Source organism: Leopardus geoffroyi, chromosome C2, assembly GCF_018350155.1.
Source record: "Leopardus geoffroyi isolate Oge1 chromosome C2, O.geoffroyi_Oge1_pat1.0, whole genome shotgun sequence".
In the NCBI taxonomy this organism is placed as follows: Eukaryota; Metazoa; Chordata; class Mammalia; order Carnivora; family Felidae; genus Leopardus; species Leopardus geoffroyi.
This window is the reverse complement of record NC_059333.1, coordinates 157,923,225-157,945,628: the sequence shown is the minus strand read 5'-3', so window position 1 is coordinate 157,945,628 and position 22,404 is coordinate 157,923,225. Positions and strand designations below refer to the sequence as shown.

The 22,404-nt window shown below is 47.3% G+C and overlaps 1 protein-coding gene and 1 long non-coding RNA gene across 14 annotated transcripts in view; one reads left to right on the top strand and one right to left on the bottom strand.

The window, feature by feature from the left end:
* ANO10 (anoctamin 10) overlaps window positions 1-22,404 on the top strand; it is a 288,539-nt gene that overhangs the window by 30,586 nt on the left and 235,549 nt on the right. For 11 of the 13 annotated variants that reach the window (XM_045436772.1, XM_045436774.1, XM_045436775.1 and 8 more), the window contains exon 1: window positions 17,100-17,357. The exons of 1 other annotated variant lie outside the window; for it this stretch is intronic. The gene's annotated coding sequence lies outside the window, so the exon portion shown is untranslated. Of the gene's footprint in view, window positions 1-17,099; window positions 17,358-22,404 lie in introns of those variants that run through there. One more of the 13 variants, XM_045436776.1, reaches the window with a different exon arrangement.
* LOC123575875 lies at window positions 4,729-17,186 on the bottom strand. The gene is made up of 4 exons (XR_006701049.1): window positions 17,077-17,186; window positions 6,586-6,633; window positions 5,761-5,782; window positions 4,729-5,298 (listed from the first exon to the last, which is right to left on the bottom strand). It is a non-coding gene; the product is annotated as an uncharacterized LOC123575875 (long non-coding RNA).

Sequence of the window (22,404 nt, the reverse complement as noted above, 5' to 3'; positions counted from 1 at the left end):
ACTACTTAAATCCTTTCGATTTGAGATATTTAAAATAGATCACACCTGAGTTCAATCTTTCTTTTTAAATGTTTATTTATTTTGAGAGTAAGAGAGAGCCGAAGAGGGGCAGAGAGAGGGACAGAGAGAGGATCCCAAGCAGGCTCCACTCTGACAGTGCGTAGTGGGCAGGCACAGGGCTCAGACTCAACGAACCGCGAGGTCATGACCTGAGCCGAAATCGGGAGTCAGACACTTAGCCAACTGAGCCACCCAAGCACCCTGGGACTTCAGTCTTAGTGGTCAAAAGCATTGATTGAAGTACCATTTCCCAGTGCTTTTTTGGTGTCTTTGGCTGTGATAGCTGAGCGTTCGCATTAGTAGCCGCTGGCTTTGATGTGGCTCTGATCTTTCCTCAGGAATTGAGAAATGTGGGTTCTTCCTGGGCCTCGATGACTTGCTATGTAATTTGGGGCAAGTCAGATCACCTTTGGGATCTTTGTTCTCAACGGCCGAAGATGAGGGTTGGACTTGATTTTTTTTTTTTTCCGCAGTAAATTTTTGTGATTTTGAATTCTCTCCAAGTAGGGCAATGTATCTGCAGATATCAGGAGCAGCAAGAGAAAAGAGTAAGGCTTCACTGGGATATGAGGGGCCACCTGGAGTAGTTTAATTTTTCCAGCTAATTTTTTTTATATCAATCCTGTATCAGATTCTTTAAACATGTTAAAAATGGATAAGGGCAACAGGTGGTTCCTTAATTACAAGAACAGTATTTTGGTATATGATTTTATTGATAATTATCTTTAATTCCAAAAATTTTTTTAAGTTTATTTATTTATTTCAGAGACAGAGAGAGGGAGACAGAGAGACAGAGAGAGAGGAGAGAACACACACGCATGCGCATAAGCGGGAGAGGAAGGAGGGACAGACTCCCAAGCAGGCTTCACTCCATCAGCACAGAGCCCGATGCGGGGCTTGAACTCACGAACTGTGAGATCATGACCTAGCCGAGATCAAGAGTAGGATGCTTAACTGTGCCAGCCAGGTGCCCCTCCAACAATTTTTTTTTTTTTTTTTATCTAGAAGGAAAGCAATGGCTTGTGAGTGGTTCCAATCCAACACCTCCCTGTGGCTGCAGCTCGCATGGCTATGCTGGAGCTGGCCGACGATTTGTAACATGCCTCAGGTTTGGGGTGATCTACTCCCAAATAACTTATCACGGCAGAACCTTTGAAACACAGTAAATCCTCTTGTTCCCTTGTGTGACTGGGGAATTAGACAATCAACCGCGACCATCTAAAAGTCTTGGAATACAAAATGCACGAAGCATGAAATCCTCTTGAAAACCATTTCATTCTCTTAATTATTCATTAGGTTCCTCAGCGTCTGACAGACCTTCAAGGTCATGATTATGAACATTAATTACCAATGTAATGTGACCGGGGAAAAGCCGGTTTTAAAAGAGTCCTGTCTGGCAGAATTCTGCAAGTGAAAGAAGTCACCGTTTTATTTGGGTGTGTGTGCATCTACTCTGCTGCCGTATGGTGAGAGAATGGGAGTTTTGGAAGCAGACCTTCCAGACTCTTCTGGCTGCCTGGGATAGTCACCCGCTCTGTGTAAACTCTCGCGCGGAGGCCTGGAGGGAGAGGGTACATGCTGATCGGGTGGTCGGGGAAAGAGAGAAGATCCGGTGCCAGGCAGGGATGGCAAGTTCTCCATGACCAGGGGGTGATGCTTCCCCCCGAGCCAGCTGGTTTGTTCATGCAGTCAGCGTTGATCAGGTGTCTCCTCTTTACCATGCTTTGCGCCGGCTTGGAAACAGCACCAACGTGGAGTGGGCTGAACGGAGCTGCTTCAAGTCCAGTCTTGCCACACAATTAGCTGAGGGTACACGTCTCACCGCTTCCCCCCATCCCCTCAAAGGTCACCACCGCTACTAAGAGGTACTGTGAAATTGAAGCCCATTGAATATAAATGCGTCTAATGACTGATGCATTTAAGTATTTGTTCTTCCGGCAAATCGTTGTGAAGTGGTTCATTTTGGAGTGACTGTCCAGAAACGTCATTTTCAGGCCTCCTCAGTGTCCTCCTCTCTTTGGCACAGCGAACACTTCTGTGGCCCCAACTTAGGACAAGTTTAGGCTGAGGACATGCCTCCAAAAACAACTGATTATGTTGATGCGACAAAATAATGCTGGAGAAGTTCTCAGAATGAACTGGGCTGCCATCCAAACAGGCTCATAGTTGACAGTGTTCTGACGTGTTAGATTGTACCTTCTGGAAAAAAACAGGATTGTCTATACAGCATTTTCATCACAATCTGATTCCTCAACTTATTTTAGCTCTGTGGCATTAGGATGTATGTATTAAACGTTAGCGCTGGGAATATACCACAAACACCCAGAAAGGTGCAGATGGGAGAAAGCTCCGGAATGTGAGGGTAAGGTGGCCGAATCATCTGATCCTTGGGCTTGCTGCACTGTGCTGACTTAAAATGTCAAGTTCAGGGGCACCTGGGTGGCTCAGTTGGTTAAGTGGCTGACTCTCAGTTTCAGCTCAGGTCATAATCTCACAGTTTCGAGAGCTCGAGGCCCATCCCGGACTCTATGCTGATGTTGCGGAGCCTGCTTGGGATTCTCTCTCTCTCCCTCTAACTCTGCCCCCTCCCCCATTCACACCGTCTCTGTCTCTCTCAAAACAAATCAATAAACTTAAACATAAATAAATAAATAAAATGTCAAGTTCTTGGTCCCTGCCATTCCAAAGACGGAACCTAATTCCCCTCCCTTGACAATGGGCTGGACTTAGAGACTTGCTTCTAATAAGTAGAAGGATGCAGAAATGGTGGTGTGACTCTGGTGATTAGGTTATTAAAGGGCATCACAACTTCCTGATTACTCTCTCTGATCCTGTCCTCTTCGGGGAGCCAGCTGCCACGTCACCAGCACAGATACAGAGTCCAATGATGAGGTCCATGTGTGAGGAACTGAGGTATGTCCTACCAGCAGCCACGAGAGAGAGCCACTTAGGGGGGGCAGATCCTTCAGCCGTAGGCACACCTTCAGATGACTGCAGCCCCAGCTGACATCTTGACTGCAACCTCAGGAGGGATCTTGAGCCAGAACCACCCAGCTAAGCCACTCCCACATCGCTGGCTCTCAGAAACTGGTGGATAATAAATATTTTACTGTTTTAAGTAGAGGCAACAGGTCCTATAGGCAGATGCCTAACATAGTTGTTGAGAGTAACCTTTCTTACCCCTCCACTCGACGGTGCCATCGTGCAGCCACCCTCACGCACACGCGCATGCACACACCCATGCATGCACCTGTGAAGAAAACTACCCCACCCTGCAGAGGCCCTACAACTCCTGCCCAGTACACCCTGGGAGGCAGGTCTTTGACCACTGTTTCACTCTATGTGCCAAGCAACTGCTCTCTGAGTACCTGTGAGCTAAATATTTTTATCCTTTAACTACACAATTCAAGGGACATCTGGGTGGCTCTGTTGGTTAAGCATCCAACTTCAACTCAGGTCATGATCTCGCGGTTTGTGAGTTCGAGCCCCGCGTCGGGCTCTGTGCTGACAGCTTGGAGCCTGGAGCCTGCTTTAGATTCTGTGTCTCCCTCTCTCTCTGCCCCTCCCCTGTTCTCACTCTCTCTCTCTCAAAAAGAAATAAACGTTAAAAAATTAAATACACAATTCAGGTTTAATAAGCATTTAATTTTTCAGAAATTCTAAGGTACAAAAAGAGATTTGTCACTGTATCCTATCCATATCCCATCGAACAGACTGGATATCCAATAATACATGAAATTGTTTTGATTTTGACAGTTAAAACCCCTGTAAAAATGACAAATGCTTTAATGGGTAATATAAATATGCAATTGGTGTTATTTTTAACATTCTATGAACATATCTCAAAAAAGCTTCTCTTAATTTTTTGTAAATTTTGATCAAAGAAAATTAATACAAATTGCATAATTTCAACAAAGATCATCTATTACTATTTGCTTGTGATAAAATGTATTTATCTCTCAATTATTCATCTTGATTGTAGTGCTAGTTGGAATGTTATCCTTATAAATGAGTTATCCATAAATGAGCTTATGGTCTAGTGAGTCGATGATTATTGAAACATTTGATTTTAGAGAAGGCACATTTTTCCCGGGAATAATTTAGAGCTTGTGTTCACGAAGGTCACATTAATAATTTTTAAACTGTAATTTAATTAGAAAAATAAGATACCTCATTTTAATCAGCTTGTATTTGAAAAAACCACAAAGATAAATATAAGCCCTCTCGAGGCTTCCAGAAAAACCTGATTGATTCGACTCTGGGGATTTCATGATTATTCATTAATTGCTGCCTGTGATATATTTTTTAATTTTTATTTATTTTATTTTTTAAATTTACATCCAAGTTAATTAGCATATCGTGCAACAATGATTTCAGGAGTAGATTCCTTAATGCCCCTTACCCACTGAGCCCACCCCCCCTCCCACAACGCCTCCAGTAACCCTCTGTTTGTTCTCCATATTTAAGAGTCTCTTATGTTTTGTCCCCCTCCCTGTTTTTATATTATTTTTGCTTCCCTTCCCTTGTGTTCATCTGTTCTGTGTCTTAAAGTCCTCATACGAGTGAAGTCATATGATATTTGTCTTTCTCTAATTTTGCTTAGCATAATACCTTCTAGTTCCATCCATGTAGTTGCCAATGGCAAGATTTCATTCTTTTTTATTGCCGAGTAATACTCCATTGTGTGTGTGTGTGTGTGTGTGTGTGTGTGTGTGTGTACCACATCTTCTTTCTCCATTCATCCATCGATGGACATTTGGCTGCCCGTGATAATTTTATACTGTATTCAGAACATGTACTAAAGCCCACTAGCGCTTGGAGGCAAATAGCAACTTTCTGACTTATCATCCAACAAGTTACTTTTTTTTTTTGCTTCCAATTTGTTTTCTTTAAGATGAGAGATAAAAAGCAAGACGTAAGAGAGGCCCATAGATCAGTTGGAACTGTCAGGTTGGGTCTACAAAGTAGACTCCAAGAGTCATTCTCCACTTATGAGCCACTGAGTGCCTGGGAGCCCAAGACAACACCACCCAGGGCAGGTGCAATGCACACAACCCTGCTGCCCCGCCCCCTAATTAATCAGGTGAGAGCTAAGGGCCTTGACATTTCATCTCTTGAGTCCTTCATTTTTCTTCTAAATTTTGCCCCTAATTTCTCCACGTTCTATGGTGTTTAACTGGAGACTTTCCACTGGTGACAGAGGCTTGGGTTGTTTTCTGTCTTTGAGGCTCGCAATGCCTTAAAAAAGAAATGTGTTTTTTTTATTACACTTATTTATTTATTTATTTATTTATTATTTAAAAAAAATTTTTTAACGTGTATTTATTTTTGAGACAGAGAGAGACAGAGCACGAACAGGGGAGGGGCAGAGAGAGAGGGAGACACAGAATCTGAAACAGGCTCCAGGCTCTGAGCCATCAGCCCAGAGCCCGACGCGGGGCTCGAACTCACAGACAGTGAGATCATGACCTGAGCTGAAGTCAGACGCTTAACCGACCAAGCCACCCAGGCGCCCCTACATTTATTTATTTTTGAGAGACAGAGTGGGACAGAGCACAAGCGGGGGAGGGGCAGAGAGAGAAGGAGACAGAATCCGAAGCAGGCTCCAGGCTCTGAGCAGGCGGTCAGCACAGAGCCTGACGCAGGGCTCGAACCCATGAACCGTGAGATCATGGCCTGAGCTGAAGTCGGTCACTTAACTGAGTGAGCCACCCAGGCGTCCCTGAAAAAGAAATGTTAAAGCAGGTGATTAAAATAGACTTAATTGTTATTAAGTAAACACTTGAAGTACCCATATTTAATAAAATATGTGTTTAACACAAAAATACAAGGCAATATAATTATACTAATTAGAAGGTAAAGAAAGGATTTATGAAAAAACACTAAATTCATTATATATAACCATTACTATTGGGTTCTGTTAATGGGACACAAATTGAAAGTTACTTGATAGACATCTTTCAATCCTGGGTGTATATCTCTATACCTACTTCTGTACTCTCACAGACTATTAGCTCAAATCTGGGGGCATTTGTGAATGGGGAATACGAGCCAATGGACACTCTTGGTCCTGTACTGACCCATGTAGTAGATGCAGGCAAGCCCAGCCCTGTCCCCCCAGGAGCGTCCCTCTCCCCCGATTTCCGGTGGCCAACATCCGCATCCCCTTGCCTGAGGGCACCTCTGGGGGTAGGCACGCTGGCTTGCCACAGAGAGGGAGGCCACGGTACCAGAGAACTAACTTCTCCGGCCAGCAGTCCTCAGGCAGGAAATTGTGAGGTGTGTTTTCCACTGGCCCAGGAGTTGCCCAGTAGGGTCCACCCCTCCCACCCACAGGAGTGACCTGTGTGATGACACGCCCTCCCTCCCAGTCTCTCTTCTTTTCTCCCCTACCTGTGCTCCTTGGCTCTCCTCCCAATCTTCGTCTCAAGGCCGGCTTCTGGGGACACCCACGCTAGGACAACCCTATTTCTTGCTTATGGTTTTTTGTCTATACGTTAAGGATTTCTATATAAAAATACTTACCTCTTACACACTGGACTACTCAAAGAGAAGCTATGGGAGCTCAGCAAACTGTGGGGACAAAATAAAGCAAAATTACGATGTCAGATCAAGTCAAAGGCCATTAAAACATTGCCATTTTATATTTCATCGTATAGATTAAAGGGCTATATTTTGAAAAGTCCCAGTTCGTTTTCACCCATGGTCTTAGGTTTACTGGACAACCCTTAAACAGCAGAGTAATATCCGTAGGGTGTGTTGGAAGAAGTCGGATGGAGGGATTATTTCTGTCCAGGATACACGAAGAGACTTGAAGTGACAGTCAGGGCCCTCCAGGGTGTTGAGCAGCAACATCTGACATGAGTTCTGAGCAACGATTAGACCCGGGGGCTTGGAAGCTCGAGCTAGGCTCCCACTGCTTCGTTTGCTGTGAAGGAGGGAAGTAGATGCCAGCATCAAGATGTCATAAAGGACACGGGGGCTGTGACACGTGGGTTCAGTTTCATTCCTGTTTTGTGCTGGGGCTGAAAGGGCCGTGTTGCTGCGCGCCTGCCCAAGGAGACTGTAATTGTCAGCAGCGTCGTATGTGAGGCCCTCACCGTGGATGGTTCCTCCTCCTTTGCTGTCCGTCGTCATGACTCTTCCCCACCCCCTCCCAGCTCCTCGGACTGCTCCCTGTTTCCCTAGCGCATGCTTTGCTCTCTTGCCTCTGCACGTCTGTTCATGCTTCCTTCTTCCTGAATACCTGCCCGCTTCTGTACTCCCCACTCCCCACTGAGTGCACACATATCCACAGGCCCACGGCTCCTTTCCTCAAGGCCAGCTTGAACGTCATGCCCGCTGCCAGCCCTCCCACGAATCCTTCTAGCTCCGAGCACTTCATTCCTCCTCTGACCTCCTATGGTTCATTTATTTCTCCGGATCCCATTGTTCTTTATCTTATAATTAGGTGTGTAGATGCCTTGCTCCGCTACACGTGTGTCAGCTCAGGGAGCGGTCATCGGTGGCAAGTGCGTGAAGAAAGGAACGGAGGAATCTGAAAGTCACTGCATGAAATCGCAGTGGTTTTGGTTTTAGAATTTTTCATCTGCCTTTTTTTTTTAATACAATTTGTCAAATCGGTTTCCATACAACACCCAGTGCTCATCCCCACAAGTGCCCTCCTCGGTGCCCAGTAACCTTTTTCATCTGCCTTAATTTTGATTGTTTCTGGCGGGTAGGGATACGTGGAGGAGTAGACAAGAATTCCACGTAGGGGAAAGGCATGAGTATACATGCGTGTGCGCGCGCGCGCACACACACACACACACACGCACACACACAGATGCACCCTAACTCTTATGTATGTGTGTGGGGGAGGGATAGGAAGGAAGGAAAGAAGGAAGAAGGAAGGAAGGAAAGAAGGAAGAAAGAAGAAAGGAAGGAAGGAAGGAAGGAAGGAAGGAAGGAAGGAAGGAAGGAAGGAAGGTTTCCTCTGGGGAGAGAAACTGAGTGATTGGGGTTAGGGAGAGAGACCTACTTTTCTCTGTCTACTGTCCTACAGTTTTTACTTTTGTACTAAGTATCTGTGTTATCTAACTTTTAAAAAAAATTTTTTTTAAAGTTTATTTATTTTTGAGAGCGAGAGAGAGACCAAGCGTGAGTGGGGGAGGGTCAAAGAGAGAGGGAGACACAGAATCTGAAGCAGGTTCCAGGCTCTCTGAGCTGTCGGCACAGAGCTGGACGCAGGGCTTGAACTCATGAGCTGTGAGATCATGACCCGAGCTGAAGTCGGATGCTTAACTGACTGAGCCACCCAGGCGCCCCTTTGTTGTTGTTGTTTTTTAATTAAAAGACATACGGGGGGCGCCTGGGTGGCTCAGTCAGTCAAGCGCCGACTTCAGCTCAGGTGGCGACCTCACAGTTCCGTGAGTTCAAGCCCCGCATTGGGCTCTGTGCTGACAGCTCGCAGCCTGGAGCTTGCTTCAGATTCTGCGTCTCCTCTCTCTGCCCCTTTCCCAATCATGCTGTGTCTATCTTTCTCAAAAATAAAATAAACATTAAAAAAACCTTTTTTTTTTTTAAATAAAAGACATATGAAAAGGAAATCCAGTAATCTTTGTCCTCTTAAAAAGTCTTATTAACGCTGAAGTTCTGCTACCTGTGTAGGCTGCAGAATATACAACCGACCCTTAAACAACACAAGTTTGAACTGTGAGCCTCCACTTATTCGTGCATTTTTTACAGTACGATACCGTAAATGTATTTTCTCTTTCTCATGATTCTCTTAACATTTTATTTTCTCTAGCTTACTTTGTCGTAAGAATACAGTATATCATCCCTATAACATACAAAATATGTGTTAATTGACTGTTTATGCTATCAGTAAGGCTTCTGTTCAGTAGTAGGCTAAGTTTGGGGGGGAGCCAAAAGTTATACACAGGTTTTTGACTTCTTGGGGAGCAGGTGCCCCTGTCTTCCATGTTGCTTAAGGATGAACTGTACTTGGGTTGAGAAACTCATGAGCTGTGTTGGTAGCAAGACCGATCCTAGTTGTTGGGAAATGCTTCCACATGGGTCATTTGTATATCTGCACATCTTCTGAGTAAAGGCACCGAAAGTCTTTGTTCCAAATTATCATTTGAAAGATGTTTGATTAAGAAATAGCCTTGAAGCTAGAGCTAGCATCTCTGTGTGGAGCGGAGGGCAGGTTTGTTTTGTGTCCAGGATTATAAAGATAATGTTTCCCTCAGAGGTAAAGGTCAAGTAGGCTTGTTAACAGATCCGGGTTAACAGACCAGGGTTCCTTAAACTCAGAGTTTCTGAGCTATGATGCAAGCCCAGTGAGTGTGCAGAATTCACCTGAGCTGTCCCACATACCCCACCCCCACCCCCGCCTCTCTGGGGAACTGACACAAAGAGCTCACACTGCCTGCTGTGCAATGAATGATAAAGTCTTCCATATCTGACCCAGGAGTTTCTTGTCTTCTGTTGGCATCCGTGAAACCATGGCAGGTTAACTTATTGGCTCACAAGTATGGTAAAATGGCATGCCCTTTGTAGTTCTTGACAGTAACGATACAGATTTTGATAGTTGAAGATACCCATCTCAATCCAAATCTGCTATTTAGGATGAGCAGTTCTCTTCAGGTGAGCAACTTCATAGAGGAATTCTATTACTTCAATGGCTTTATTCCGGCAATGTATTCAATACTGAGAAGACACAGAAAAGACCCACTAGCCATTTAGCCTGTTCCCTGCTAAGACAGGAAATTGAAATAACTCTGGGAGCCAAATTATGTCCTTGGTTATTTGGCAGATGTCAAACGGTCATTACTCTATATTACAGGTTTCCAGTAAAAACACGGTGGAAATAGAACAACATTTTCCCCAGGATATTAAGAATATCTCTATGATATTTTGTCTACTCTAGCAAATAGGGGTTTGTATTCAGTAGTTAAATGGAGGATGAAAATAGTGTACATATTTCTAGGGGGATGAGATAGGTGTTTTTGTATATGGACATAAATTTCTGTGTTTCATTCCTAGATATCAAAGTGGAAAACATTAAAAAACAACAACAACGTGGAAAAAATTTAAAAATGGTTATTTTGTTTAAGTGACTCGTCTGTGGTATTTTTGTTACAGCAGCCCAAACTGGCGAAAACGCTCATCTTTGACAAAACCAGGAGACCCCTGAAATTCAAAACCGCACAAAACAGACAGGAGTGCACCCAGGGCGGTGGCAGGAATTAGGGACACTGGCCGAAGCGGACCAAGCACACTTAGGGCGGGCCGCAGGCCTCAGAGAGGGCCGGGGGCGCTCCACGGTAGAGGGTTCAGGGTAGGGGGTGCCCAGAGCCCAGTCCCAGCCAGAGGAGCCGCATGCAGGGGTGAAGGTAGAAGCAAGGGGGCAGGGCTGCACGAGGACACACACAGACCCACCACGCAGGGGTAGGAAGCAGTCTGCCGGTGAACGGGGGAGGACCACACCGTGAGCGGTTCTCCAGGAGCCTATTTTGGGGCTGAAGGAAAGTAAAGGCCAAGCCAGTTCCCCCCCGCTCGATACCGAGCCGTGAGAAAAGCTTCCATCCAGGGACCTGGACCCTACCAACGATGCCTCCTGCAAGCGGCTCACAGGAGAGAAAGAGAGACAGGAGCCAAAACATGAGTTGGTGGCACTTGGAAGAGAAGTGAAAGGGAAAAAAAGGCATCAAAGAATTGAAGGAAAACTGGAAATAGTCCAAGGGAGAACAGACACCAGAGCGAACTCAGCAGGAGCCGCGGGGAGCAGGAAGGCAAACAGCAAAAGAGTTTGAAGGGATTAAAGAGACTAGGTTACAATTCTGAGTAGGGAGATGAGAGTGGGCCTCGCTGAGAAAATGACATTGTGAATAGTCTTGGAGGAGTGAAGGGGTTGGCGGTGCGCTAGGGAAGAGTGTTCCAGGCAGAGGGAACAGCAGGAGCAAAGCCCCGCCCAAGGCAGGGACAATAGTGTTCTTTGGCACATCCATATTCACAAGTGTGTTATCTCACTGGGAATTCTACACATAAGCCTTCCAAATGCCCCTTGTTTGTCTTTTTTGATGCTTTTTGCTCTGAATCCAACCATGTTAAAATCACGACGTTGGCTTTATTTGTGTTTATATTTGCCTGGTGTGCCTTTGCCCATCCTTCCATTTTAAAACTTTAAAAATTATTTTAGGGTGTCTGTAACGTATAGAGCCGAGTTTTAATTAATCCAATTTGGACATTTTTTGTTTATTCGCGAGTGATTCAGGCACATTTACCATAATTGGCAGGCCAAATGTGTTCGTCTTAGTGCTGTCATATTATTTCACGTTCCCACTTCTCATCTTACCTTACCTGCTCTCAGAATGTGGCACAGCTCCTTCTTCATTCATGTTCTTCACCTGCTTCTGAGACACCCCCTTTCCTACTCTCCTAGCTTACCCCCCATCTCACTTACCAGTCCTTCCAAATATCCTTTGCTGTTTTTTCCCTCGTTTCGAACTCTCACTGTTAGAGCTGAGGACCGGGGCTCAGTCCTTGGTCCTCTTCCTTAATGGCTCCTCACCTCTAGAGGACCCATTCAGGCCTGCATTTTCAGACATCATCTCTGTGCTGATAATCTGCAAATGCATCCCTCCAGCCATGCCCTCTCTCCTGACTGCTGGCCTGTATTCCAACTCAGCTTTCCAAAAAGCATCTTAAACTTAATGTGTCCAACACGGGGGTCCGGAGTCTCCTCCAAACCCATTCCTCCCACAGTCTTCCCTACCTCGGTTAATGACAGAGCTGTCACCTGACTTTTTGTTCTCTCATACTTCACATCCAACACGTCTGCCGTTCCTGAGAACTCTTCCTTTAGAATATTTCTAGAAACCATCTGCTTCTCATCACTGTACTGCTCCCACTCTGGGGCAATCCTCTCTTGCCTCAATTACTACAATAGTCTGCTCCCAACCTGTGTTCCTGCTGTGTGTCCTCAACACGGGAATCTATCTGAGTGATCCTGTTCAGATGCGAGTCACATAATGTCACTCATCTGCTCAGAATTCCTCAGTGGTTCTCTATTTCCTTCAGAATAAAAGCTAAATAAGGAAACCTATTCATAAAATTCCTTATTGCTAAGAAAAAAGGCACATGAACATCTCCACAGATGATGAAAAGGCATTTTTTGGTAAACTTTCAGCATTCTTCCTTGATACGTAAAAACACTTTCGATAAGATAAGAATTCATGGATGCTTTTTGTCTCAAACCCAAAGTGAACCTCCTACTTGCTGAGTAAACACCAGAAGCATTTCCTTAAAGTCAGAAACAAGAAAAGAAAGAAGGAAATTTGTAGTTATTTCCAGATTATGTGACTGTAAACTTGGGAATCTGTAAGAACTAAACTACTATAAACTCTAAAAGATTTTATTTGGGTCATAAAACTACTATATAAAAACTAACGTTCATATGATAGGCAACAGCAAACAAAGCTATACCGGAAGAAAAGTTCTCATTTACACCCGTAATGAGAAAGGTAAATGTCTAGGAAGAAACTCCATAAGAAATGGGCAAGATTTACGTGAAGATGCTCTAGGTCTAGCGGTTGGAAGCCTAGAGATAACACCGGGCTCTTTAGTTAGACGCGCTCACTTGAAGTCGGGTAGTGGAAATTGGGAAACCGTCTTCCTAGGGCTCCTGGCCCTCCCACTGGAGAGGAAGGTGGTGGGTTTCTTTGTGCAAGTCCCAGAGTCTTCTGGAGCTTCCTGGGTGCCAAGAAGCAGTAACGCTTGTGGCAGCTTTTGGATCCAACTCTGAGATCACAGAGTCCCATTTTAAGGTGTTCACTCTCCGCATTCAGGCAGTGGCTGTGGGTGGATCTAACCCCGGCACGCACATGCAGTGAAACCTTGGTTTGCAAGCGTAATTTGTTCCGGAAACATGCTTAGAATCCAAAGCATTCCTGGATCAAAGCAAATCTCAAGAACCACTGGCTCAGTTGTGATCATGTGACGTTCGGCATCACGTCCTACTCCTATTACAAGACATTGCTCATTTATCGAGTTCAAATTTATTAGAAATGCTTGCTTGTCCTGTGCAACACTCACAAGATAAGTTATTTGCAATCCAAGGTTTTGCTGTATTTGGTATATTAGAGATGGTCGCAGGCATCGGGCCCTCAAGATGGAACTCTGGGACCGGGTCTGACCCGGCTAGGTTTGAAGACAATGTCACTGGAGGAAAGGCAGATGCTACAAATCTAGGGCACACAGTGGGGAAAGTTATATCACCTGTGGTCACCTGGAATGAGCAGTTTCCTGAAGGTGAGGCTTTAAGCGGCTGCTGCATTGGACACTTATGAAGGGAATAAGGGGTTCAAAAACTGTCAAGGTGGGCTGGCCTTTTCTCACTGTACTGGAGAGTTGTTTTTGTTTTTGTTTTTTTTTTTTTTTTTTTTTGACGTTTATTTATTTTTGAGACAGAGAGAGACAGAGCGTGAACGGGGGAGGGTCAGAGAGAGAGAGGGAGACACAGAATCCGAAACAGGCTCCAGGCTCTGAGCTGTCAGCACAGAGCCCGACGCGGGGCTCGAACTCACGGACCGCGAGATCGTGACCGGAGCCGAAGTCGGATGCTTAACCGAGTAAGCCACCCAGGCGCCCCTGTACTGGAGAGTTTTAAGAAAGAAAATGATATATTGCCAAAGTCCATAAATACAGAAGGAAATTTAGTATATGATAATGATGACATTTAAATCAGTAAGGGAAAGATGTATGATTAAGTAAATCAAGTTGGGTAAATGTGTAGCTAACAAGATATATGGTAAAGCTGGATCCATTCTGCTTAACTCACACCCAAACAAATTTCCTTTTATTTATTTATTTATTTATTTTAATGTTTATTTATTTTTGAGAGACAGCCACAGAGCGTGAGTGGGGGGAGGGAGACACAGAATCCGAAACAGGCTCCAGACTCTGAGCTGTCAGCACAGGGCCCAAAGTGGGGCTTGAACTCACCAACTGTGAGATCATGCCCTGAGCTGAAGTCGGACACTCAACTGACTGAACCACCCAGGTGCCCCCCCAAAAAATCTCCTTTTAAAGGAAAAATGTGAAATCATGAAACATTTAGAGGAAACCATGGAAGCATTTTCAAAATAATCTAAGAAAGGTAAAGGTCTTTCTAAGTATGATACAACCTGGAAATACTAAGTAGTAAAAAAAAAAAAAAAACAAAACCTTGGTAAAATTCACAGACTAGAAATGGAAAAGATCTGCATTGCCAAACAAAACAAGACGAAACAAAAACACAAGCAAATAAACCAGCATAAAGAAAGTCAAAAGATATGGCAAGCTGAGAAAAAGTCTTGACATTCATATTTAAGAAAAGGACTCTTTTTACCATTATGTAAACCTTCTCTATCCAGTAGAAAGTTGGACAAAATATGGGCACCCGGGTGGCTCAGTCGGTTAAGCATCTGGTTCTTGCTTTCGGCTCAGGTCATGATGTCAAGGTTGGTGAGTTTGAGCCCCACATCAGGCTCTGTGCTGGCAGCGTGCTGTGTGCTTGGGATTCTGTCTCTCCATCTCTCTCTCAAAACAAACATTTTTTTTTTTTTAAAAAAAAGAAAATTTGGCAAAATAGATGAACGATAATTCACGGGAAGTAAATACAAATGTCTTTTTCACACTCCTCATAAGAGAAAGGCAAATTGAAACCTGTTGTCATCTCTCAGATTGGTACGTTCCATCCCAGATCTGGCCAAAATGGAGTGAGTCCACTGCAGCCTGTGTCCCCCACGGACTACTACTAAAACCTCTGGATAAAATATGCAAAAGAGGCCTTGCAAGTTGGAGAAAGTGGTGAAAACCGTTTTTCCTTCTCCCTCCTCCGACCTGAGGCCAGAGTCGCAGTGCTGCACTGTGGTAGTACAGTGACATGGGGAAATGAGACCCTGAAAGAACACCTGTCCCCTGGACAGAGGAAGTGGGAAAAGGGACCCCTGTTGTGCAAAGAGCATGACGGGACTCCCCGTTATGTTTTTCTCTCTCTTCCCTCAGTGCTGCCTTTAGAGCAGCCCCAATGGCACAGAAGTGCATGAGAGAGAGAAAGCATAGGAAATTCCAAGAGAACCTTAGCTTTCTGGCCAGCAGAACTGGAAAGAGGAGGTCCTGGGAGCCAGAAGATATGAAGGAAATCCCCAAAAGGAGAGGGAAGGGAATCCCTAATTCTGTGTAGTGGTTTGTTATGCAGCAACAGGTAACTAATACAGGGACCCATGCCATTAACTCACCCCGGTCAGCCATTTGTGTTGTCCAACAGCTGATCTGTCATACTTAACACAGAATGTTAATTTGTTAATGGTGGAGATGAAATGAGATTGTCCATGCGAAAGGCATTTTTTTATATTTCCATTCAAATTTTGTCCCCCCTCCCCCGCCAATCCTTCTGGTCATATAAATGCCAGAAGATGAAGTCATACGGAGGGAGGGCCATTCAAGTTCAGGGGTTGCGAAGATAGGAAGACTGCAATTTTAAAAAGCCTAATAAGTAATTCATGTCTAAACCTATTGACTTGCAAACAATTCGTCCCAACTGCAGAAGAGAGAGAACTTCTGGACATATCCATGCAGGGCTTACTAAAAAAGACAGCCATGTGAGAACTGACCAGTAAGGTTGTGAACTCCCGTGACAGAGCATTGGGGTTCTAGAAAGAATAACAAACAGCCCCTACCTATCAAGTGACAAGCTTCTGTTCCCATTCCCTAGTCTCCCTCCTCCCTGTCCTGAACGTGGAAGACCCAGAAAAGGGGCAGAGGTGTGGAGGAGCAGATCTCGCTTCTCTGGCTTGGCAGGACTTGGAGGCATTCCTCTGGGCTGCCCTGGGTGTATGGAGGGAACCCTCATAAAGGGTTCATTCGTTGCTTTCTTTTGTCCCACTGAGGGTTATTGCTTGCCTGTTGTGGATCGAAGGCCGTTCCAGACACCACCGGGAATGTATCAGCGGACAAAATTGACAAGAATCTCTGCCCTTGTGAAGCTTACATTTGGGAGAGACTGACAGTAAACATAATAATATAAAATGTTAGGTGATGCGTGCTGTGAAAAAAAGATATAGGAGAGCAGGTAGGGTAGATGGTGGGACGTGGAGGAGAGCAAATATTACACAGGATGATCAGAAAGGGCCTCAGTGAGAAGGTGGGATTCTATTCCCTGGAGAGAGGAGAGGAAGTAAACAGTCTTCTTAATTAAGGAATGCAGAGGGAACAGCCAGGACGAAAACCCTGGGGTGCGAGCTGGGTGAGTGAGATCTAGTAAGAGCAGGGGGCCAACGTGGCTAGGGCAGAGAAAAGGGGAAAAGTAAGAAGTCTGAGAGATGAAAGGTGGCGGGGGACTTGTTCTGATATTTGAAAGTGACAAGAAAATTGGGGTCTGGACTGCAAGAGACCGGCCAGAGGAAAATGCGAAGAGGCATACAGGTTTCCCTGGCTCTCAGAAAGCAGAGCATTTTTGTAAATTGAAAGGCGAAGAATAATCCTCGCACAACCTTGCTTTCCGAAAGTTCCCGTTAACGAAAGACTTACATTAGTACCTGTTTTCGCTAAAGGAAAGAAATCTGAAGAGCATTACCGCTTTCACTAAAAAAGCTATTGCTGTAGTAATGGAGGTCTTTCGTCAGAGCAGGGATACCGGTATTTTTTTTCTCCGCGTCTCTACTAGGCTCCACCCCCCCTAGGTGCGAAGGCCCAGCGAGGCCCCACCCCTCATCGGAAAAGCAGCCCATAAGGCCCGCCTCTCCCACCGTGGTCCCGCCTCCTCCCGGAGCGACAGCCCGTAGGGCACGCCCCCGCTCGCCGTGGCCCCGCCCCCTCCCGGTGGGACCGCCCAACGAGGCCCCGCCCCCCGGCCGCGGACAGCCCATAAGGCGCGCCTCTCCCACCGTGGTCCCGCCCCTCCTCGGGAGTGACAGCCCACAAGGCACGCCTCTCCCGTGCCCCGCCGCGTTCCCACTCCCGGCCAAAAGCCAGCCAGGCCCTTCCTACCTTTTCTCCGGAGCCGTTCCTGCCCCAGCCTTGGAGGGACTCCCCACTAGGCCCCGCCCCGCTCAGGGCGACGCAGTGCCGGGCCCCGCCTGTCCCGACGTGGTCCGGCCCAGCCCGCGCACTCTGGAGTCTGGGCCCCGCCAGGCCCGCCACACCCAGCGCCCGGCGCGCCCTCCCTGCAGGCCTCGGCCCGCCCCCCGCCTCGAGCGACCGCGGCTCTGCCTCCCGGTGGCGCCGGCCGTCGGGCCCGCCTCCGAAGACGTGGAGCGCCGCTGCGGCCGGTGAGTGGGGGAGGGGCCCGCAGCCCCTCTCGCCGTCGGCGGCGCGGAGCCGGGGTCCGTGTGGGACTGAGCGCCGGCTGCCTGGCGGCGGCGGCGGCGGCGCGCCTCCAGGGGCGCCTCCCACAGCCCTTCCTTCCCGGGGTACCTCCCCGGGGCACCTCCCCGGGGCACCTCCCCGGGGCAGTGTCGGGAATGGGGAAGTGGGACCGGGATGGGCGCAGATGGGGGTTGGGGAGGGAGGACTGAAAGTATGGGGGGGTGGCAGGCGCAGGTGGGGGCTGGGGAGAGCCTATACGAGTCTGGGATGGAGGGCTGAGTATTGGAAGAAACGTGGTGAAGCCGAAAGCTGGGACTTTGGTCAGGATGGGGACTTGGGGTCTTCGGAGCTCAGGGGAGTGAGGTCGTGGGTGGGGTTGGGAAAGGCGGCCAAGCCTATCGAAGGACGCTTTTTGGAAGGACCAGCCCAGCGGCGCCCAAGATTCACGTTTCTCGGGCAGCCTGGGGAGCAGGGACGCTTGGGATATGTCCGAACTAGTGTGGCTGCAGCGAACTTGCAGGGTCATGCTCCCTTTCCCATCGGGGTGATTGGGTTTCCGGGCTCTCTCCACTGGCACACGTAGTACTTTTTAAGCAATAAATGCAAGTCAGGGGCAGTGCCTGGGACACCTGAGAAATGTGGATGGAATCGAGTTCTCCTCCTATAGGCTGCTTCTGTTTTCCTGGTGCCTGCCCAGCGCCGGACTCGGTGCGCGCCGTCTGCTGCAGAAGGCTGTTCCAGCAGCCGGGACAGTGCACAGAGGTTCCGGGCTTCAAAAGTACAGCGGAGGTTTATTCGGACTGCAAAACAGTTGTGGCCCATGCCCTTAAATCCTGCGGAGTTTAATTTCCAAAACTCGAATCCTGTGGCGTCTTTCAAAAGTCACATCTTTACTCTCTGCCTACTTTCAATTTGAAGTCTCCCACTAACTTACAGAACCAGATATTTTCTAAGGGCCCATTCTGTGAGGACACCTAGTTTTAAATTCACCGTGGGAAGTAGATCATGTGTGTTCTGACCAGCTTTTGCTGAAAGAATTGCAGAATTACCGGTGAAGGATGAAATTTAAAAGATCTAAAGTAATGCAAGGGAATAGAAAGGGCCTAGTAAATTGGTGTGTGTGCTTAAAAAAAAAGCCAGTGAAACTTTTTTTCATTGTAGAACCTTAGAAGATAGAGAAAAGAGTATAAGGATGAAAATGAAAACCCCATGTAATTTAACCAACCCTCTTAACATTTTGGTGCAATACTCCTTCATTCTTTTTGTATTTTATTGTGTATTAAATGTACATGTTACATAATTGGGGTCATATTGTTATGTTACTTTGTTGTCTGCCTTTACCCCCGCTTGGCATTTCCCCCGATCGTTAAAAATTCTCCGTAAACGTCTTTTTATATGGTTGTGTGATCATCGTATGGATTCACGCTTTTATCACATATCAGAGCTTCAGTTTTGAGTCAAGTGCTATGCTTGCAGGTGAGATGCAGTGTTGCTCCAGGGTTTCGGACGTGATTCCAGAGCAGACAGGAAGTGTCAATGAGAGCAGGTCAGTCCTGGCAAGGCCCGGTTGGGTGCTTCTGTGCAGAGGTGGCCTTCTTGGTGCAGCATCTCTTTAGGCCTAGGCCTGGGCTGCTGTGGCCGGGCTGCCTTCCAGCATGTCTGTCTCGCCTCTCCTGCGTCTTCCGGTGCGATCCTGATGCCGTCGGGTTCCCGGATGTGTTTCTCACATGGGCCTCACCAGCTTCCTTACCTCATCAGTGTCGCCGAGAGACTCCAGTGCGGGTGGGTGTGTACGGTGTGCTGACTTACCACTCCCACATTTGCACACCTTATGTAACTCGGAGAGGCAGCTGCCCTGGGTCTCGAGGAAGGAGGGTCTCCCAGTTGCCCTCGTCATTAGCAGCCTGTTGCAGATTTCAGAAGACGGCTCTGTTTTCTTACCCTCAGGGCCTCCAGAAGGGTCCTGTCCTTCCGTCTAGCCCCGGCCATTAAAATTGCACCTTTTCTCCTCGGGAAATCCCTCTCATTTTCCAGCTCAATCAGTGTGGCCCTTCGTCTTTCTCTCAATGATCTGTTCCTGTGCTGCTTCGTGACTGAGTAATTTTGGTTTATGTTTCTCCTCGGGTCTGAAATACGGTGATTTCTGAAGATACCTGTGCATTTCCTTCTAACCAGCCTTTGGATTTATAATTCCATTGGCTCCCCCCACCCCCAAGCTCAGGAAGAGAATACAGAGTCTCCTGTTCTTTTCTTGATCCTTGAGAAAAGATGCATGTACTCCCGGCCCCATGGCTGAGCTCACAGTGTGTTTATCTTCATAGGCGCATTTCAGCCACTATGGTCAGGATTCACCTCTTCCTGTAGGCAGGTGATTGCAGTAGCTAATGTAAAAGCGCCTGAATCCAGTTCGTTTTTAGGCCTCTCCTTGGCGCTGTGTGCAGTACAACACACGGTAAGAACAGAATTTGGGACGGCTGTTCTGTGCCCCAGAGTGTCTCTGGAACCTGCGTGCTGTGCCTTTTAGTCATTCCTGGCTGCTGTCCTGGTTGACAGCTTGGGTGGAAGGGGGGAATTGGTTATGGTTGCAGAAGCCGTTGTACCGTCCAGTGCCCGAGAAGACTACATATGTTGGATCGTTGTTTTTTAGATCGGCCCCCACTGGGACCACGAGCCTCTTTTCTGTACCCGCACGTAACGCCCTCACGTGCCCCCCTCTGGTATTTTGGTCCCGTGTATTTATTCGTCATGTGCACGGTGATGATGGTAGACCAAGCTCCCGTGAAGACCCTCTGGTCAAAGCAGATTGCAGAACTCAGCTTAGGCCAAGGCTGCCCTGACGCTTCTTGTTTTTACTGCCTTAGACTTGCTCTTCATGCCATTGGGCCCGCCGGTGGGGAGAAGCGGTTTAGCACAGGCCTGGATTCCGCCGGCCAGTAATTACAACACTGAGTGCTCCATACCTGCACCCTGCTGCGCGCAGAGCACAGGGGCAGGGGTCCCCCAAGGAGAGAGCATCCCAGAGGTGTTCCTGTATAGAGACAGAAATTCCCTGAGCAATGGGTGCCCCTCGGTGGGTTACAGGGACAGGAAGAAGACCGCACAGAAGGTGTGGCGCGTCGGGAGAGGGGCGTCTTAGGTCACCAGGGTGGTAAGTACGTTGTGGCGCGGTGGCTGGCCTGAGCGCAGAACAGCTGAAAGCAAGCGTGAACAGAGCAGAGTGGGCCTTCGAGGACTGTCACCAACAGTGTTGAAGCCTCGAGGGCATTGTATGTGCTGGAGCCTCAGAGGGATCAAGGCTTCCCGAGCTCCACCAACAAGCCTTCACGGACAGTCTTTTCCCACCTGGCATGGTTCAGAGCGGAGTCCAACCAACACTGGCCCTGGACTTAGTCTGTGAGACTTTTAGGGAGCTAGGCTTGCAGCTGCCCAGCGTGGCCGGGCCGGCGTTTCTTCTAATGACAAGACTGTAAAGCTGACTTTGTTGACTAAGTTCACAAAAAGGAAAAAAAAAGGAAAAGGTCTTTTTCATACTGCCTGGTATCATTCAGAGAGCCCTGGATTTCAGTCTGTATCTGCCATGCTGGTTGCGTGATTTCGGACCTTGTGAGTATGATACAGTGAGGTCACGGGACTAAGTGACCCCTAAGGCTCCTTCTGCTCTAAAAATTCTATCTTTGCCCAGCTCCACTGGTGCTTTTGGCCGCCTCCTTCTGGATAGGAGGGGATGTGCCTATGTGCGGAGCCGTTTCATTTAATATACTGTTGGACGGAAGGCTTTTCGTTGTTATTTTATTCAAAACAATCTTTACAGTTAGGCAACTTCTTTTTTACAAAGTTGGTATGTTTTTAATCTGGGACTAAAGCATATTATCTTGTATTATACAGTTTTAAAAAGTATCATTTGGCCTTTCCTAAAGGGTACATTTTACCCTTACTTTTAAAATGTCGGACCTCTATACTGTGTTACAAGTGTAAAAGCCATTTTTTTCTAATTATAAGAAAAAACAACCTTGGGGTGCCTGGCTGGCGCAGTCGGTTAAGCGTCTGACTTCAGCCAGGTCACGATCTCGCGGTCCGTGAGTTCGAGCCCCGCGTCGGGCTCTGGGCTGATGGCTCAGAGCCTGGAGCCTGTTTCCGATTCTGTGTCTCCCTCTCTCTCTGCCCCTGCCCCGTTCATGCTCTGTCTCTCTCTGTCCCAAAAATAAATAAACGTTGAAAAAAAAAATTAAAAAAAAAAAAAAACCTTGCCTATTAAAATTCAAATCAGAAAGAGAAATGTAAAGAAGAAAATAACAATCATCTGAAATCCTACTACCTAGACATGACAGTTGGGAGAGATCTATCTGCCTAATCATCGATGGGATATTTATTCAAACGCACACAGTATAGAGTGAATCGTGAGTGTAGCCACACGTGGTTAAGGGTGTGAACTCTGGCCTCAGGGTGCCTGAGGTTAGGCTCTTCTGCTCGCTACCGTGTGACATTGGACAAACTCCTTAACCTCTTTGACTTCAGTTTTCTCATCTGCTAAATGAAAGTGTTAAGAGTTTCTTTTTCTTGGGGTTGGTGTGAGAATTCAAGGAGTAGCCCATGTAAAGACCCCAAAGTTAGCTAGGGTTGAGATGGCGGCGTAGGAGGGCGCTGGGCTCACCGCGTCCTGCTGATTGCTTAGATTCCACCCACATCTGCCTAAATAACCCAGAAAACTGCCAGAAGACTAGCAGAACGGACTCTCCAAAGCCAAGCGTGGACAAGAGGCCCACGGAAGAGGGTAGGAAGGCCGGAGAGGTGTGCGCGCTCCTTGGACTGGCAGGAGGGAGCCGGGTCGGTGGAGGGGCAGCCCGCCTGGCGAGGCGGAGCCCCCGAGTCTGGCTTGCAAAAGCAGAGGGCCCGGACTGCGTGAGTTCTGACAGCCAGTGGGACTTAACATCTGGAATGTTAAAAGTGAACAGCTCTGCTCGGAGAGTGAGAGGGCTAGAGGACAACGGGAGGGAGAGTTGTTGAGCCCCG